The following is a 19,764-nucleotide window of genomic DNA, read 5'->3' as shown; positions in this document are numbered from 1 at the left end:
CATGCAGAAAGGGTCAGGGCTTCCAGGCAGGTAAGTCTTAGTGGATCAATCTAATTTAATCATTAAGTAGTTACAAGTCCCTGGGAATTCCTAGAGAGCCTCACTCTCCTGACCCCACGTAATTGCCATGCAGCTGCACTGCATTGTGGGATGAAAAACATAAATAACCAATTGGGCATGATTGTCCCATGGTATAGGAGCAGCAGCCTTTTCCTGCCTGCATCCTGAATAAGCCAAGGACCCAGAGGAGCATGAGCTTCAGGAGGCTGCACAGAAGAATAGAACAAGCTGCTGAATCAAAAGCAGCCGGCTGCCCTTACTGTAGGGACAGCGCTCTTACTAATTTCCATCTTCACAGGGTGTTTTTTTAAGTTACCTTTCAAAAGGTCCTTTTTTCGGTACCTTGACTCGCTTGGAACTCGGCTCCCTCCAGCCTCTGGTGCATGGAAAGAAACTGCCTTTCAGGAAAAAAGGGGCTGCATTGCAGGAGGTAAATTGGAGCATCACTTGCTCCAGGAATGGTCCTCCCAACGGTGGGCCAGCACATGCTACGAAACACTGACTTCTTCCAGAGGTCCACACAATAGACCTCCCCCCACCTCCCAATACCAAATACTCAAATGCAGGTGAATCTTTGAAAACAGAGATGCTTTTTCTGCGTTGCCATTTACCCCGATGACCTTCTTTACGTTCTTACAGAGAAGCATTAGAATGATTTATATGGGGGGGGCGCAAAATCTTCACAGCATCTCTGTGCTTGACACTATTGGCTCTAGTGTCCCAATGAAAATGGAATTAGACCAACACCATCCCCACCACCACTGTTCTTTTCAGTGGATAAATCTATGCAGACTATCTGTTGTAGATATCCATTGTACTCCAGGCTATTCTATACATCACAGAGCTTAAAAGCACTTGCTATCTTTCTCTCTTTTCTAAAGGAAGATGAAACGAGACATATTTGTGTTGGAGCTTGAAATGCAGAAAACTACCATTCTAATTCTCATGCCATTCCCTTGATATTTTTTCCCAGAAGGAAAAACAGAAGATGTATTCCATAAGCAGACGATTTCAGCAGCTAATTTTACCATCACTTATGGCCGACTTTATGACTAAGATTTCATGCTGACTATATTAATCCTGTCAAATTTCAGAGTGAGAGAGAAATGATACTGTATATTTTATGGCTGCAATAACTTCTAAGCCATTAGACATGCATGCTGACATGAAAGTAATCAAATTGATTTTTTTCCTATTACAATGAAGAACTTTGTATGAGCAAATAGTCTTTCTGGCACAGAACTGAAAACCCCAAGAACCTTGCATTCACTCAGGAAATTAAGAAATCACCACAAGACATAGTTCAGAAATTTGGGCATTCTGCTTACTCACATGTTATTTTCACTAAAGCAGAAAGGAACATATTAGCCAACCAGACGACCAATAAAAGACAATGCAAGGAATAATTTGGGGTTTTCAAAGCAATGTAGACACTACGGAAGATGCAATTAACTGTTTTTCCAGTATAAAGGTCTCCATTATTTTGCTCTTTTACCTATACAGACATACTTCTCTCCCTGTACAACACAACTCATGCTCTGCATTTCAAGGTGCTTCAATATCTGAACAGGAATAAGTGGAGAAGGGAGTGAAGGTGATGGCACAGTTCATCCCCAGCTAGGGACACTCCTCACGAGCTTAGGCTGCACTTTGTTGAGGAATAAGAAGTGTTAACAGGCATACAGGTGCCAAGTTACAGAGGACTCAAGCCCTTCCAAAAATAGACCTGAGGAACTGATCTTACTCTTTCCAGAGCTCCTGAAATACGTCCCAGCAGGTTCCCACGTACCACACGGTCAGCTGGAGGTCCTCAGCAGGGCGCAGGTTGGCTGGCACCGTTCTTTCAGTATATTCTGCAGCTCTGAATCAACTGCTTGCAAGAAAAGCCATTTTTTTTCCACACTGGGAAACAGTGTCAGAAGCAGCTTATCCCCAAGGTCTGGAGGAGGACTTCAATTTACAATTTGGGAAACGAAAAAAGCTTCCCACACAAACAGTGAGGGGGAGGAGGTGGCCATTAGAAGAGAAGAACTAAATCTTGCTCCAGGGTGAAGAAGCCTCCCTGGGTGAAGTCAGCTCCAGGCCATTAGATAGCGCTGGGGGAGTTGTGTTTCAAACATGCAAGCACTCCCCTTTAAACACAGTGTGTATCTAGTATCAGTATCAAAGGTCAGCAGGAAACTACAGAGCCTTGTAGGTCAAAAAGTTCAGCTGGGAAATAAGCTTAGTTTTCAGCCTGGCCTCCCCTCTATTCGTCCAAGCTTGACAAAGAACTGCTGACCTAACTGTGGATCTAGGTACACTTGTCAGTTCACAAGATGCAGTCACAGCCAGAAAGCGGTACTACCGGGAACAGTGTCCTTGCACTGCACCCTCCTTTTTCTGCTAGGGATGGATGAACAGCTCCCAAAGTGTAGGAACCTGTTGCTGCTCACTGCTTGGTACATTTAAACGACCACTGCCTGCTGTGCTTTTAACTGCTAATCAGCATCAATAACAATGGATGATTTTTGGAAAGAAACCACACAACTGTTGGGTTTTTTTTAGTTTAAATTGGATACATCTTCCTTCTTCGGTGTAAACCCATCCATAAGTAAATTTAAATTATAACAACTGATACTGAAGCCTGAAAACATGCCCCAATTTACTAATATTGTTTAAATTGAAATTAAAAAAATATTCAGGAGTACAGGTTTAACATCTAAAGTTTACAGCGAGTAAAATGAAAGTAGCTGAATTGATGCAAGTCACCTGGGAGGCATCTGGAATCAAAATCTGTCAGAGATTTAAATCAGCAGCAGTAGCCTCTTCTGCAATATAGAGAAAATATTCTCATTGCTTCAGCTCATTCAAAGAGTCCAGTTCATACAAAAACAGAGAAGCTGACTGGGAGCAGGAGAAGCAAGAAACCTCATTTTCCTCTTCCTGTTAATACAGGGGTGTTCAACCCCTGGCCAGATCCAGACCAGATCCAGGCCCCCACACCGTGTCATCCAGCCTGTGTGGCCCTCCCTACTGGGCCAGAGGGAGCCCTGTGAGCTGTGGCCTTGAGCATTAGATGGAGGGCCAAAAGGCAAGTGCCAATCTATTAACAGAAATGAAGTGGGAGAGGACAAGATCTACTAGCTCTAAAATCTTGAAGGAGATGGTGACCAGAACCAATCAGTTCAATTAATGTATTCCAGGTGATATCTTTGCTTAATACACCTGCTAATTTTAAATCCAAAACACTTTATGATAAACTCACCATTTTTCTTATGTATCCAGTACAATTTAAGTCATTCTAGTTAACAGGCAATGCTGACATGCCGTTTATGGTATTTTTAATTAAATTCTAATTTTCATCCAAATGCAGCTTTACCAAATTGCAAACAAAAAACTGAAATGAGGAACTATGAAATGTATTACTTGCCTTTTTTAAATATAACAAAACATGGGAAATCAAAAGCCTGAATTAATATACATTAAGCAATAAGACTGCTTAAATACGTATTGATATGGTGTATCCTCCCAATTAGCAAAAATACCAAATTAAGGGGAAAGACTATACTTTATTGCAAATCAACAGGTTTTAAATTGGTTACTACTCAGTAAGAATAATTTTTCTTTTGGAAAATAACTACAAAGTACAAAATTAAAATAAAACTGATCAAAATCAATTCTTTAAAGCAAGATTTCTTGATTGCTGATTTTAATCACTTTGCTTTAAATCAATATACCCTGCTACAAGCACATTTTAATGTCATTATTGCTGCTAATACATTCTGAAATACTGTGCAAAAGGTTTGCAGAAGATCAGTAATTACTGGAACACATGAAAAAGAACTCATTTTTAGATACCTCTGGCACTCAGGTTTGTTTGTTTGTTTGTTTTTTTTAATTATTTGACTTTAATATCTTTTTCTAATTAAACTGTACTAATAAAGTCCATACAACATGGAGACTGATACGTACCTTTCACGACCTTCTTTTTTGTCTTCATCCAGCACCCACACCTGTGCTTTTTGTCTTCAGCTATCTTCTTTCTCTTTTCACTGTATTATGGTTACATGGTTCAGTATAAAACTCATATAAATATCATATGGCCTTACCATGATCCTTTTCGGAAGAGGGAGCACATCCCTAACCATGGGTTGTGAGCAAGGGTGTTAATTGTACTGCCACTTATTGCTGTTCTTTCATCATTTGCAGGCAGAAAATAGTTTAAAACAGCTCCACTACTGCACTGACAGATAAGGTAAAACTTAGATGCGTATATGCATGTTTACTGAAGTTCCAGTCCAGTCTCATAAATTTAATATTGCTTAAATCCCTGCTTGTATTGGTCTGCAATGGCGCCATCTCTCATACACATTCAACTAACTTTGAAGACCTATTTTAAAGCTGTAAATACAAGGAAAACAACATGAAACTCCACCAACTTGACTTGCCTTATTGCCTCTCGAAATTACAGGAACCATCAAGTGAGCTATGTGTTGTAAAACTCCAACCCGGCCAAGTCAGAGGGCTTCAAACACTCGGTTTCCTTGCATTGCCTAGCAGTTAATTATCAGTCCTTAAAAAACAGTGCTATGATAAATCACAGCACATTCAGGACAGCATCCCTGAATGCTTCAAATGCTCACCATCACCTGAATTTATTTTTTTGGACAAAACATGTAGACATTTACTTGTATTGGCAGTCGCTTTCAAGCCCATTCTACATTGGGCAAAAGGTAGTAAATAAACTGTAAACGGCACAGACTAGTGTCATTAAGAAAGAATACTTGTATTATGCCCTTTTTAAGACCTTGGCAAACTAAGAAACTAAGCAAACTGTTCCTAGCCAAAACCCACACAAAGCAATGCACTTGTTTTAAATTCTGCAATCTACAGCTCTGACCTGCGAGATGCAAAAATCCTCTAAAGACAAAGTTCAAAACAATTACCTGTACCATGATCTCACCAAGTCTTTCTAAGAGAGATCACAAGGCAGCACATGACACATGATATTCAGCCAGTTATGACTTCACCAGGACCTACAGGGCTTTCTGCTATCAAGTAGTAAATACAATAATGTGTGTTGACTGGAGTAGATGCAACTGGGCCCTGGCCTGTTGTTTTGGGGGCACTGCCATAAAAATATTCCCAAACCCTAGACCTGGTTACCGCACAGTCAGTTATTTCAAAAAATAAGCATGCTATTTATCAAAGAATCATCTGAGCAGAACTGTGACAAAACTATGCTTGAAAGTTGTTATACAAACCACCAAAATCCATAGTTTTGCAAAGGTATAGGAAGTCCCCTGGGAGAGGCAGTGAACAATATCAATGAGTTTCTCATGACCTTACAGAGATTGCCATGACAACACAGTTTCAATCCCCCAAACATGGATATATTCATTTGGACTGGTGTGATTTAGAATAATTAGAACGAGATTCTCCGAGCTCAGGAGACAAGGAGTCACAAAGCAAACGGAGACAGCTATGTTGTACAATGGTTCATGGGAGCAATGCTGGAATTTTGAAAGAGAAGAAAAGCAGCCTCAAAATTAAATGTTAAAAAAAAAAAAAGCCTCCAAACAACACTCTTTTAGAGCTGTGTGACCTAATTCATTAAAAAGAATGTCAGTTAGCAAACCTTTTAAATAAAACATTAAGCTAGAGGTAATTTTAAGCCTTGCGGATTTTGTTTTACTCAATTATTTTTAATGCTTCAAGTTCAAGAATAAATATTCAAATAAAACCAAGGGTTTCAGCAAATCCTGTTTTTAAAAGAAATGAAGACATTTTATACTAAATTAACAATATCTTCACTCAGCTAGCCAGTTGGATTATTTCTCCCTAACACTTTATAACATTTAGGAGATTCTTTTAGGTTTTAATACCTTCTTTGAGTTGAACTTTTACCTTGGGCCTTGTTCTTAGCTTTCTAGGTAAAGATTTATTTAATTCTGGTTCCTCTTCCATGCTATCAAGCAACACAAGGGTGTGTATTGTCCTGTAGGTGCTCAGCAAGGGTATAATGCAGGGGTTGTGCACTGCAGGTGTGTGTGCCCCCAGGGGCACTTGGGAAGGCCCCAGGGGGTATGCGGCAGTGGTGTGGAGAAGCGGGGCTGCCAGCACTTTGCACCGCTGTGTGCCATGAGCCACTGGTCCTTTTGTTTTCACCAGTGCCATGCACCACTGGTGCTTTTGCTGCCGCGCACCACTGACGCTTCCAGTTTTGCCACCGATCACCAATCGGCCACCACGGGACTCCCCACTTCTTGACCCACCGCCAGGGGTACACCAACCAAAAAAGGTTGAAAATCCCTGGTATAACGTATGCCGGGGTGACCAGAATTACTCAACGTGGGAGCCACGTCAGATCCTCCACTGAAGTTCAAGAGCTGAAAGGGGGCAGGGGGAGGGTGCTGAGCAACCCAGAGTGGAAGTGACGGCCCCCCCATACTGTTCCGGCTTTCCTCACAGGGAGCATGCCCCAGAGTAAGCGGCACAGCTGCAGCCCCAGCAGCCCGATGCCTGAGCCAGCAGACCCAAAGGAGGGGGGCAGGCTTGGGGTGCACTCCCCCTGGGGAAACCCGGAGCAGCAGGAGGTGCTGGGCTGTGCTGTCCCCAGGTGGGTGGGCCTCACCCAATTTCCAGAGAGCCGCAAGTACCATGCTGGCGAGCCGCATGCAGCTCACAAGCTATGGCTTGGCCACCACTGATGTATGCACTCCCATTAGAAGACCAGCTGGAGAATTGGGAGGATACTACAATGGGACACATCCAGATGAGCGGGAACATATGGTATGCGGCGCCACGAACCTATCTACAGTGCCGTATACTACACACACTGCACATGCAAGGGTTCCTCATGCTGCTAATTTTTGCAGTGTGGGGTTTTTGTTTTTTTGACAACCAGAGATTCTGGCATCACTAAAACCTGCACCTAAAGAAAGTGGGGTGGTGTAGTGGTGGTAGCGTGCCACCCAAACCCGCAGCCTGGCCGGCTGGGACCACATTCCAGCTGCCAGCCAGGCTCCTTGCTGCTGCCCCCAGAGGCCCCCAGGTAAGCCCAGGTGCTGGCCCCTGCCTCCCCTACCGCACCCAGGGCTATGTGCCGTGCACCAAAATGCATGTGCATGGGGACATGTAGGAGTGGCACACATTATAGTACACAAGTAGCAGTGGCACACGTTCCCCAGGGACAAGAAGCAGTGGCAGTCGCATGTTCCCACTCGTGGAGACGCACCCACGGAGGCAGCTTTGAGGGGAAAAAGGGAGTAGGGGTAGTGTAGGGTTTTACTAAATCTATGCCAAGACCCATGTGTCATTGGCACAATTATGCATACTGGGTTGTGGATGCCTTAACATTAACGTTTCAGTGAAACCTATGGTGGGTCCCTTTTTAGTTTAGCTCTTCTCTTTCTATAAGACAACATCCATTGACTTCAACTGTACAATACATTTTTTTGACTTATCCGACAAAAAATGGGACTCCAAAAAGGCACAAAAAGTGCTGCAAATCACTGAACTAATGACATTCTTCTAGAAGCGTGATACTGTAATTCATTTCAGAATAACCTGTGCTAAACATTATTATAATTCATTTCCATGACACCTTTTATTACACACACTCACAAATTAAACTAGGTTGGAATAATTATTTCTCCAAGCTCAGAATTTACATAACCAATTGAGATTCTGATTCTGTCAGGACAAAAAACACACAAAAAAACCAAACAACAAAAAAACAACCAAAAAACAACTTTTCCTTCTTCCTGTACCAAAAGAAAAAAAAAACAAATTCTCTCATATGGAACAGAGGATGTTTTTGAAGGGAGGATGATAGAACTGCACTTAAATGGGCAGTTTGTATGAAGAGATGATAGGGGTTTAAAACCTCCAGAATAGCAGCAAAAAATAAAAATTATTATACAGATGTGCAGCCTAATAGGGAGTTAATTAGGTAAAGAGGGAGCAGAAGGTGGCAAAACAAAGGGAGAGAGTTTAATGATTAACACTGCTAGTGCCTTTTTTAGAAATACCATAAAACCAAGTCAAAGTTTATTCCTTTATGCTGCAGCTTTTGGTAGACAGGTTTGCTTTTGCCTACAAAAAAAAAAAAAATAGTAGTTTTTACTATTTTAGTAGTAGGAAATTCCACCTGTATTTTCAAGGATACTGAAGCACCTTCCTTAGCTTCTGGACATGGTTTGTGAGTATTTTGTTCTTCTCTCTTTAGTGAGAGAGAATTGCAGTATATTATTTAGGCAAAAAAAAAATGTTAAGCCTCAAAATATGCATCTAACAGAACAGTGACACTTCTTCTCACAGGAAAATGGCACCTTGGTTCATTTTCAGGTTGTTTTAAAAGTGAAAAAAAGAGTACATTAGGTGAAATGCAGACCTCAGGACTGGTTATAATGTAGGCTTCTGAATAACTTCTTGAAAGCCTGTCAGTGGGAAGTGAGCCACCGTATCCAGGAGCAGTGCTTTGTGATCTGCTGTGGAAGCAGACTTAGGGGAACGAGATTTAACCAGCTAAAGGACTCTTTGCTGAAGGATAGACAGGGATTGGCATATGCAGTTCTGGACTGTGACCCTCTCTGAAGTGCAGGACAAGCAGGTGTTGGCTGGCAAACTGCAAAAAGGCAACAGCCCGCACCAAGCACCAGACAATTCTTGAAAATCAGGGGGAATAAAGGAAGACAGAATCCAACTGTCCAAGGTATAGGGGAGGCAAGACAGCATGTCGGCACTTCTGCCTTTTCAAATAAATGCATTGGGATGTTTAACAGATAAATCCTCTGTTTTTATGTAATAGTTGAAATAGCAGGATGTATCCCTGCGCGGCGATGCTGCATTGGGTCAATACTAACTCAAAGGCAGCAGCATGACCTAAGAAATCATTAACACCACTTCCTGCAATACCCCATGCAGATGTTCCTTGAAGGTTTACCAGCCACGTGCTGACCTGGCCTAACCCCCACTTAGGTTAAGATCTGAAAAGATAAAAGCCCATGACGGGATGACTGCTGGTTACATGCAGGAGTGCTTATCGGTGGTATGGAAGTAAACAGATTCAGGGGAAAAAAAGAGAGTCACTGAGAGCAGAGAAGGAGGGTGCAATAGCCTCCCAAACGAAAATGAAATGTATATGTTAACATTTCCATGAAGGTACCACGAGGGAATTAAAGTTCAACTCTTAAAATATGCTTAACAATGTTCCTTTAAAGTCTGTACTATAAAAGGAAACATTTGGGCAACAGGCAAACCCAGAAGATAAAATATTCCTTTCTACCACTGTGTTTAGATTAAAACATCTCACTACCTTAATTCATTCTTCCACACAAGCCTTTTTTTTCTAAAGCCAGATTTAGTCCTTTCACAGTAATTCATTAAGTAGGTTCCACTGTATATCTACATATTCAATCAGTGACGCATTACAGGGGGTGAGTTGGATATCATAAGATGCCCAAGGCAGGCCATAGGAAGCATGAAGCAGAGCCAACTGTTGTAATCGCTCACTGGTATAATTATCACATCACAACCACACCCTGGAGCCACTTTTAGGGTACTGAAGTTCTCTTCTGTGCCACCAAAATATGTATTTCACATTGGAAAAAGGTAGGACTGCTGATACCCACTGAGCGCTGTAGTGCGTGCAGATAAATCTGCCCTGCTTAGAATATTCCTTAGTCAATCCAGACGTGCTCTCAATAAGCATTTCTTTTAAACACACAAAACACAGATGAATTCATCAATTTATTTCTTCACATACAGCAGCAGGGAAAAAGCTGGGCATAGTAGTCACCCCCTAACAGGAAAGACCCTGCAGCCAGAGGTAGAGTCACTTGGTGCCTGAACTTCCAGCCTAAATTGCTTGCTAAATGCCAGCTCTGATTCCAGGTTATTTATTTCATTTACTTCGATTTTAAAATATTGATCTCCAGGCAGACATAAAAACTGTGAAAATTTCCTGACTGGGATAACTTGCTACCCAACCAGAATTTTACTACCCCTTCTCCATCACTCTTGTGCTGAAAAACAAGAAACTGCAGTCCAAAGGCTATATTTTTTCAAAACAACGTTAAGTGCTTGAAAAACCGGATCTTAAAGTGAATGTGCCTTTTTAGCTCATACCAACTCCTGCGCCCCTAAAAATTATAGTAATTTAAACAGGGAACAGTGTTTATTAGCAATCAATCAATCAATCAATCAGTTGATCCATCCATCCATCCATTGTAAAAACAAGCTCTGAATCCAGTGGCTGAAATGATAATCTCCACCAGGATTTTGGCTCATAGATCACAGAAGGGTGCAACTCTGCACAACAATTACTGGTTTATAGCAAAATACCAGCGGGAAAAACATGACTGTTGAAGGCAAAATTCCCATTGACTTCAAAGAACCAGGATTTTACCCAGGAGATGCTGCTGCTGAGTTAAGAAATGAAATTAAGCAGCACAATCCTGATTTTGGAGCAATTTCTGTGCAGGAAAAGCCCCTTGACAGAGGTTGTACATGCCAGTGTTAGTGCCTTGATGTTGGATCCTCTAAACAGTGCCCCCTTCATTCACTGCAGTAGGTTAAAATAGTAACGTACAATAATAAATAGCATGGGCTCATAATAATGCAGTAATGTGAGAGTATTGGAAATCTTCGTCGTTTTTCAAGACTATTACTTTTTACAGTACATGGAAAAGGGATAGATCAATTATATGCTATTTTAGTGCTAACGTAGGCATCTGTCTATTAAGAACAGGACTGAAAACACCGAACTGTTTCAGAGGCCAAAGAACAGCTGCTACACAGGAACAACTTTCGATGGACACTGTTTTGGACTGGATTAAAAAACATGCCCTAAAAATGCAAAAATTTCCTGTTCCTTACTGGACCCATGCTGCATTAGCACCCCCCCAGCTCTTATTTTAAAATTCATACTTTATCAGCCTGAGTTGAGAAAATCCAGTAGAAAAGCACAAATGGATTGTGCTAGTAAGCAGAAAAACTGTTACATCTTCTGAATGTAATTTTGCCAAAAGCTGCTGCACGATTTTTTTTTTGTCACACTTTGCATTATGAAGGAAATTTTCTTTTTAGAAGAACAGGAGAATGATTTGCATAATATTCTTTGCAAGTTAATATCAACCTCTGATAAGGATCTCTGCATAATGCAAAAACGTTTGAGAAGACTGTTACAACACTAAGTAATCATATTTTAAATTATGTTTCCCTTTATAGAAAGGTGTTGCAAAAACACACAGACATGAAATCTGTCTGTTGAAGCCCCAAGAACCACCTGACCATCTTCCCACTATTCTACTGTTACATATTGCAACATCGGCTTTCAAAATCTTACAACACAAATTATACTGCAACAGTCTGGCTTCACAGAAGGCAGAGCTTTTTCCTGTGCTGATGCTACTACATCAGATTTCACAAGAGCTTCTGATGCTCTGTACAAATTAAGCAAAGATCCAAAACTTACATTTTAATGCAACTGGACATACTGCACCAACGGGGGCCCAGATTCTTCCTTCCCTGGTCAAGCTGCCGAGTACCTTCCCACTGACCTAAATGAGGCTGCTCATGCAGTAGGCTACTACTCAAATTGAGCAGTGGGGTTATATTACTTGCTTCCAGCCAGGTTGTTTTCTCTAGCTTCTCTGATGAAAAGACAGAAGATTGTTAACACTGACCCCTACATTTCTGCCTATAATAAACCAGTTTCATGAAGCTGGACAATGAGATTAAACACACAAAGGTTTGGGACCATGTAAAGGTTCGGCCATATAAAGGTTCGGGAAATCACTTATGGAGTACAAGACTTAAAAGGGTACAAATGTGCCACTTTTCTGAGACAGGACAGTGCTATGAGAGCAGGTTCCTTCTAAGTTCGTGCTGCAACCACCAGGAGTAAGAAGGGGTCCACTTGGACAGCAGAAATCTTCACTCATCTCTTTGGAAGGGTTAGTTGTAATCATGCCTGGTCACAAAAGATCTCAATGTGTTACTTAATATAAAAAGGAAGCTATTCAATTAAGTATTCAGGGTTGCCTCCTTTTCAGATGTGGATACAGACAAACTATACCAACCAAGGAATATGGAAGCTGATGCATTCACATGGTATATGCTTAATATGAAATTAAGACCTATTAATCACCATTAAGTAGTTTAAAATAACTGACTTTCCCTGCTTTAGAGAGTCAAACACACAATCAGAAAGAGGCTTAGAGTAAAAACCTCACCCGGGACCATCAAAAATAAAGTTACCTAATTCAATTAGCAAGGCAAGACAGCATGCCATCCAGACACATATTTCAACCCTGTGGATGATATAATGGCCTCAGACTCAGAAGGAAGTAGGAAATGGAATTTACTGTGTAGGCTGTATTCTGCAAAATGAAGTGGCAATTCCAGTAAAGACTCCTGAAATTAAGCTCCCTCAGACACTGCACATCATGTTCAGTGAGAATAATATATACTCCTGACCATCTACCAACACCCAGATCCAAGTCAGATATGATACAACAGGGCATAAATCCATTTGAGATCCTGAGAAACTCCCCCCCCCCCCACTATTCAAAGGCATGCCTACAAATTCAGCATCACAGCTACATAGTCCAGGCACGCCGAGCATTTCAAACCAGAGCTTGAGATCTGCAACTTCTGCTGCCTTCATTATGCTTTGCACTTGTGCTGCAGGACAGGCAGTAGATAGCTGTTCCTGGCCCTTACTTCTGTCTCTAACCTTAGCTGTCAGTGGGCAGGAAGTGAACAACTCCTTCAGTGAGGGAAGGAGGGAGGACTGGAAGCCAGGAAGTCTTAGACGATGTCTACATTAGAAAGCTTTACCATTTCTGCCAGCATACTGCTGCCAACACTGCAATATCATTAGAGCACATGCACACTTGGATGCCTTTGCTGGTGCAGCACGTCCTCACAATGACACACACACCACTGGCAAAAGATGGGCTGCACTGTGGGTAGCGATCCCAGCATCTCCTGCACCGCCACCCTATGCATTGCCTTGTGGAGCATTCTGCAGTGCAGTGTGGGGCACCAACACAGGAGCTTGGGATCTATGCCCCAGGATGCCATGTTCCACCCCTGATTCCTTCCCACAGTTGTTTTGTTATATCCCCTAAGCCACTTTTCCTTGAATTGACTTTCAGTCTCTCTGCCATCTCACGGCCCTAAACATGGACGCTTAACAAGACAGTAGAGCCCTCGCATCTATTGTGGAACCAGGGCACTGGATTCTTCTATATTTGTGAAGCTTCAGCTCCCAAACTGACTGGTAGTGCAACAGTGAGGATGAGAAAACTGGGATAAAGAGGGCAATGCAGACAGTGAATGAAGACAGCCCGGTGTCACTTGCACTTTTACTGAGCAACAAAAGATGGTGCGGCAATCCCTGCAGGCAATGAAATAAGTACCAACTGGTGGGTCTTGATCAGATGGGAAGATGAGCAGGGGCTGCAGTACTTCTGGGAGCAGCAGGACACATCCCCACTGCTACATGCTAAGCTCATCTCTGTTCTCCAGAACCAGAGGCCAGAGACACTGGAGAAATAGGTGGCAATTGTGCTGCGGCAACTGGCAACCAGTTTGCCGTCTGTCAGCAGGCTGGCACTTGGGTGTTGAAAAGCCTGTGTGGGACTCCTGTCCTTCCAGGCTGTAAGGCCAGTGTTTAAGAGGATCATGACACTGGGTAACATGCAAACAATTAGGGATTGGATGCAATGGTCCTCAGAGGGTGTGATGGAGCATATCTTCTGAATTTACCTTCCCCATGATGTGTACATTGTTTCTAACCACAAAAGCAGAAAGGGGTACTTCACCATGGTCATACAAGTGTTGACAGATAGCTAATAACTCACTGACATTAACACTGGGTTATCAGAGAAGACAAACACCACTTGCTTCTTAAGGAACCTAGGACTTTTAAAAACTGCAAGCAGTGGCATTTTCCCCAGATGGGCTCATTCATAGTAGGGGGGGATGTAATGCCACACTGCATCTCTCAAGAACTCCACCTACCATTTGGGTCCAACATAGGGCCAAATATAGCGCACCTGGGCAGAAACAAGGAACAATTTAAGTTTTGTCTGACCAAGTGCAGGATGGCAGTCACACATGTATTTGGGAGACAAAAAAACAAACAACAAACCCAAACTGGAGAGCTCTCATGACTAGTTTGGATCGCAGGAAGCCAAATGCTCGTAGGGTTATTCCTGCACATTGCATTTTACTTAATAGCTGTGAAACAAAGAAGGGAAGATTCCAGCAGGGTGGTGGGAGAAAAAGGAAAAACCACCTACTGATTTTAACAGCCAGACATAAGGACAACTACAAGAGCGCACTGCAGTACTCTGCCATGGAGAATGGCGTTAAGAGCACAATTAGACACTGTGTTGGAATTGTAAATCTATTATTACTGTGTTATAACCCTGTTAGGGATACCAATTTGTTCTGCATGACAAAGTAAATAAAATCACAACTTTCACAAAATATAACTTTATTGAGCAGTAATAAGTATATTAGATATACATTTGTTGCTCAAACCTACTAAAGTGCAAAGTATTGTCTATTCCTGCACGTATCACAGGTCAATGTATGCATCGTCACAACAATTTTCCTTACTTTCCACTATGGTTAAGTGGATACAAACACAGGTTTTGCTAATGAGACCCATCCCCTGAGCTGTTGGAGGGCAACTCTTAGGCTGTTCTTCTCTACAAAGCAAAGCTTTGCAGCATGTTTCCTGTCTCAGGAGCTGCATAGCATTTTGGTGCATCTCACATGGCAACTTTCAATCCTTCAGCCATGTGTTCCCTCCATTCCTGGGTTTCTTGGACATGGACGAGGGCACATGTGTTCTCTGATTTTCTCAAGGGCTCAAGTCAATTTCTTCTCTTTTGATCAAGGTCAGTGTACCAGTAGGCATGGGAAGAGTCTCTTCGGGATACCCCAGCTAAGTCTGCTGGCACTCTGCAAGACAGACAAGCAGACAGATGTTAGATTTAAAGGGTCAGCGGACAGGTCAATAGTGAGCAAACTCCCTAAAATTTTCCCATAAACTAAAGTGGCTCAGAGTCCCTTGTTACCATGCTGGGAATATAGTGGTGGACTGTCTTGTAAGTACAGGGGGAGGCTTTTCCAAGCCTGCAGCCCTGAGGGGTATGATGGGCTTCCGGATCTCTTGGGCAGTAAGCATAAATGCAGTACAGTAAACATTGCTAGGCTAATTACAGTCAGCAGAAGCTAGCTAATACAGGGCTTAAGAGGGTGCCAAAGACCCAGAGAAAACTGCTTACAGCTGCCTGGACCTGTGAACTGTTGCCCTCTCAACAGGGATGGCGCCACTAGTGCAGAACAGTATGCAAGGGTGTCCTGTGACAGCGTCCACAAGATGCTGCCAATACTTGAAGAATTCCTGACTCAGTTGTGCCAGAGAACAAGAGGGATGCTTGTGCCTCATCTAACCTCATGCTTTGCAAACCCACCTATCTGCCAGTCAATCCAAAGCCAAGACCCAAGAACTAGCAATAAACCCTCTCTTACTCCCTTCACCCTTTCCACCCAAGTCCAGCACACACATAGCTGTTTTGGAATTGGACCGAGACCAGAAAACTCAAGCACTCCGTTTTGAATGCTTACATTATGCATTTAAAAACTCTATCATTTGTTTCACACACACAAAAAAAAAAATATATATATACATATCATTGTCCAATTGCCCCATTAATAGATTTCCAGCAAGGCTTATTTTAAATTTCCTCTATATTTCATTTGAGTGCTATTTTTTCTATTTGCAAAGCACCGATTTACACTGCTAGGCATTCCATCTGCCTCCCATGCTGAAAGCATGCATTTGGGAACTTTGTGGGTTGCTTTAGTGGGCTCTCTCTCTCTCTGACTTTGCCTACAACTGCCAAGGCACTTTGTGAACATGAATGAGGTTTTTCAAAAGGCAACTTGTTTCTCCCTGCCTGCCATCTTCAGAGACTGGGATGGGGAATAAGGAGTTTTGGAGCCTGCAAAAGAAACAGAAACATGCAACACAAATACCTGAGTTCCCTTCCTTTTCCTCATTGGGCTCTGTCTCCAAGTTCTTCTTGGTCAGGGTTGCCTGGGGTCTTGAAGCATTCCTGGTAGAGCCTGTGAGGGAGTGCCCTGTGTCCTCCTTCTTCTCTGTGAGCTTGGCTTTGCTGAGGTTCCTTCCTCACGGTGTTGAGAGATGTCCACTGTCTCCCTGCAGATGGAATTGGGGTCCCTATCCACTACTGTACCCACCTGTGCATAGTGGTAGCAGGTGTGAGCCTGCAGGAAAACTTGGGGTTGTTCCCTCATAGGACTGCTGCAGGCATTTCTAGGTGGCTAGGCTTTGCTACCTACACTTGCCATCCCCAGCTTTGGCATCTCCTGCACACTGTCTGAATAAGCATCTTTATTCCTGTGGAAATGCCATTGCTCAACTAGCACTGTTCATTGCTCTTACAGGATTTCTTCCCTAGACCAAGCAACAGCATACGGTTCAGCTGGAGTCGTAGGTACAATTTTGCAGCGTGCCAGGTGCATGCACACTCAAAGGTGGAGAGTAGGAACAGAATAATTTCCAAAAGATACTGTATATTTTAAAAAAGCAGATAGATGGGTTTCAGTCATGGTGACCCCTATGTAGCAGAGCTCACAACTGTGACTAGGGCAATGTCTGTCATGAAAACAGGAGCAAGGTGAGATTATTACTGGAGCTTGGTCTGTACCCACACAGGCAACAGCTTCCATGTGGGCGCTTACACCATCCGGGGAGGTGATTTAATGTTCCTTAACTCAGTGTCTTACCAGCAAGACTCGAAACTAGTGTGTATGTATGCAAGGATGCGCTAACACACATGGCTTTTGTTACTAAAATACTATAAAGTAGACCAGGCCATATTCTATTAAGGTTTCAAAGATGGATACAGAATAAGCAACTTCTGATTCTCGCACAAAAATTCTGGGTATGAAGGAATTTGAGATAACCTGATTAGTAGGTAATTCTCTACATCTTCTATTCAACAACTGAGAATAACATCATCAGGAATTAATTCTCCACCCACTTGGGGACTGGGGGGGGAAGAGTTCTGTTTGTGTCCTAGCTGAAGAGGTAGCTTTGGACTCTAGCAAAGCGACCAGGCAGTGAACTCCCCAGCACCCCATGCCTTGCACATGAGATGCCTTTAGTGATTAAGTGCTAACAGCATACTCAGTACTTTACAAACAAGAGATAATCTTTGCCTTGCACAGGCAATGAAGTTCTCCTCCAAAGGCTTGCAGATGTCATCTGGCATTGGCCAAGATGACAACAGTCCTGATCTGGAAGATTATACAGTCACATCTTCCATAGCCTAACAAGCTAAGGGGGAAATCATGCTGCTATACCTGAAGCAGGTGGAAGCTTGAAGCCAGTAGTCCTGCTCCACAATTTTCAAATTTCTGCTTGGGATGTTTTTCCTCTTGCTTCCAGCACAAATGCTAACAGGGCTCCTGTTCCATTTAACTCGGCAGTTATCCAGCTCCCTCATCATCCTTTGACTTCATAGTTTATCCACTCATGAACTGCATTATTGCCTCATTAAGCAGCACACCCATCCCATTATCAATTCAATACTCTGTCCAAGTGCTGAGAACGACAGCTCTGTTGTTTAGCACTGAATCTGTCCCTACTAACCTCTCCAGCAGCCTATCAGAGGTGTAGAAGATTTAAGACTTCAAACTATGAAAAGCAGAACTGTATGGAAGGACATCTAGGAATTCAGTAAGCCTAAATTTGGGGCTGAACAGCAGAGCCTGTTCTGGATGATCTAGGGGCTTGATGATATTAAAAGGAACAAACACAGCCTCCTATACTGAAGAGGACATGGCAAGATTCCTAGGACCTGTCTGATAAGTCAGGAAGTTCTGTGCCTTGATTCATTACACAGCCTGTAAAATTAGTCAATCCTACTCCTCAGCTTGCTCTTGAGATTAGGAAAAAAACTGGCCCTCTTCCAAATACTGTGTACACTGCAGAAACCCTAACAATCACTTACCAGGGCTCTGTAATAAAATCTCTAGAAACACTGAAATTCCCCACTGTGTTGGTGAGATAGGGGAACAAGTGAGGACATTACTATATATAAAAAAGAAGAAGAAAAGAAAAAATAGAAATCTTTTGTCATCCTCCTCTACCCTTCCCCATGGATCTTAAGCTCTTTAGTAACAGGGTGTTGTGAAAACTGTAATCTCACATTACACATGGGGAATCTGAAGAACAAAGCTGTGTTAAATGTCTTGCCCAAGGTCATGCAGAGAATCAGTAACATGGGAAGGACCAGAGCCCCAGGATTCGGACTCCCAGTTCTCCGTTCTAGCTACCGTACAATGCAATCCTTTCAACCTGCTATACACCTAATGGTAAGATATCAAGCCCTTGGCCACCAGAAGCACTTGGCATTTGCAACTGCGCTGAGATCAACAGTAGAGTGAATGAGCTGTGCCTCCAGGATACAAGTCTATTAATCAACAAAATGTAACCTATAGGCACAAGCTATGGGTTGTATTATTAGTATTGTATAAGTATTTTCCAGGTTTTTCCTTTCCCCTTTATTCCTAAATGTGACAATTTTTGTTTTTTTCTAAAGAAAAGATACCTAAGAGGAGTAAATTTTGCTTCTCATTGAACAGATTAGGGAAGATGAGGGCAAGAGTTGAGTCAAGCCTGTTCTGAAAAGGACTGGATAAAAAGCACTGGGATGATGAAGAGTTGAGATGAACCCCCATCCAAATTTGGAATAACCTAGCTCTCTAGCAAACCGTTTCTCTTTACTTAGCTTCTATGGAGACCAATACAAAAAAGCCAAAAGGAGAACCTCTAACAACTTCTCTCTCCAAAAACCTTGCTTTAAAAAAAAATCTAATTATAGCACAATTCTCTCAGCAGGGGTCAGTATAGAATAAGAATCAGAGTTAATCGCCACAAGACCAACACAGATTCATGCTAAATGGGTCCACAAGCTGTATGGTGCCAATTTTATTAACATTTTTACTGTAACATATCTTTTTAATCTTCTTTCACGCTAATAGTTTTATATTACTTCAAAAACAAAAACAAAAACTGCTGACAACCAAAAAATCAACATACAAGAAGTTACAGAAGGAGCTTAATACCATAATGAGAAATGAATTAAGTGCCAAAAAACTATGCTAGTGTTGCATTAAAGTAGAGACTGTATTCATTCGAGAGCCAAGAATTCAGCATTTGAAGTTGCGATTTTAACCTGGTGCTTTCCACAGGTGCATGTCAACAGAATCCTTCAATATGAGATGATACTTGGAGCATTGTGAAGTATACATGTAAGCTGAAGAAAGAAAGGTGAAGTTTAACAATTGCAAGGGGTGTTTTACTTCCAGTAAGAGAAGCAGTTAAGGACAAGAGTTTTACTACTAACCTTGCCCATTAACCTATGATCTTCACTATACAGGGTCTCTGTCACTGCTGATTGACCTTACTGGAATGTGTATGGGGGTGGGGGGGGGGGGGGGAATTAGGAAAAATTGCTGCAAGGAAAGTTTACTTCTTAATTTTGGAGGAACTGAAACCTGAGTTTTAATGTAACACACAATGCACACACTTCATGTATGTAGCTGTAGACATATGTGCAAGCAAAATCATAGTAGGCATCTAAAGAAACATCCCATACACAC

The 19,764-nt window shown here is 42.3% G+C and overlaps 1 protein-coding gene across 4 annotated transcripts in view; it reads right to left on the bottom strand.

The window, feature by feature from the left end:
- The window catches only part of NACC2 (NACC family member 2), a 97,790-nt gene that overhangs the window by 65,229 nt on the left and 12,797 nt on the right, over nucleotides 1–19,764 (bottom strand). Inside the window, exon 1 of one of the 4 annotated variants that reach the window (XM_019510816.1) lies at nucleotides 1,805–2,148. The exons of 2 other annotated variants lie outside the window; for them this stretch is intronic. The gene's annotated coding sequence lies outside the window, so the exon portion shown is untranslated. Of the gene's footprint in view, nucleotides 1–1,804; nucleotides 2,149–19,764 lie in introns of those variants that run through there. One more of the 4 variants, XM_019510819.1, reaches the window with a different exon arrangement.

The sequence above is a fragment of the Gavialis gangeticus genome, unplaced genomic scaffold, assembly GCF_001723915.1.
Source record: "Gavialis gangeticus isolate Ggan-Ray unplaced genomic scaffold, GavGan_comp1, whole genome shotgun sequence".
Lineage (NCBI taxonomy): Eukaryota > Metazoa > Chordata > Crocodylia > Gavialidae > Gavialis > Gavialis gangeticus.
The sequence above is the reverse complement of the archived record's forward strand: the minus strand, read 5'-3'. Positions and strand labels throughout refer to the sequence as shown.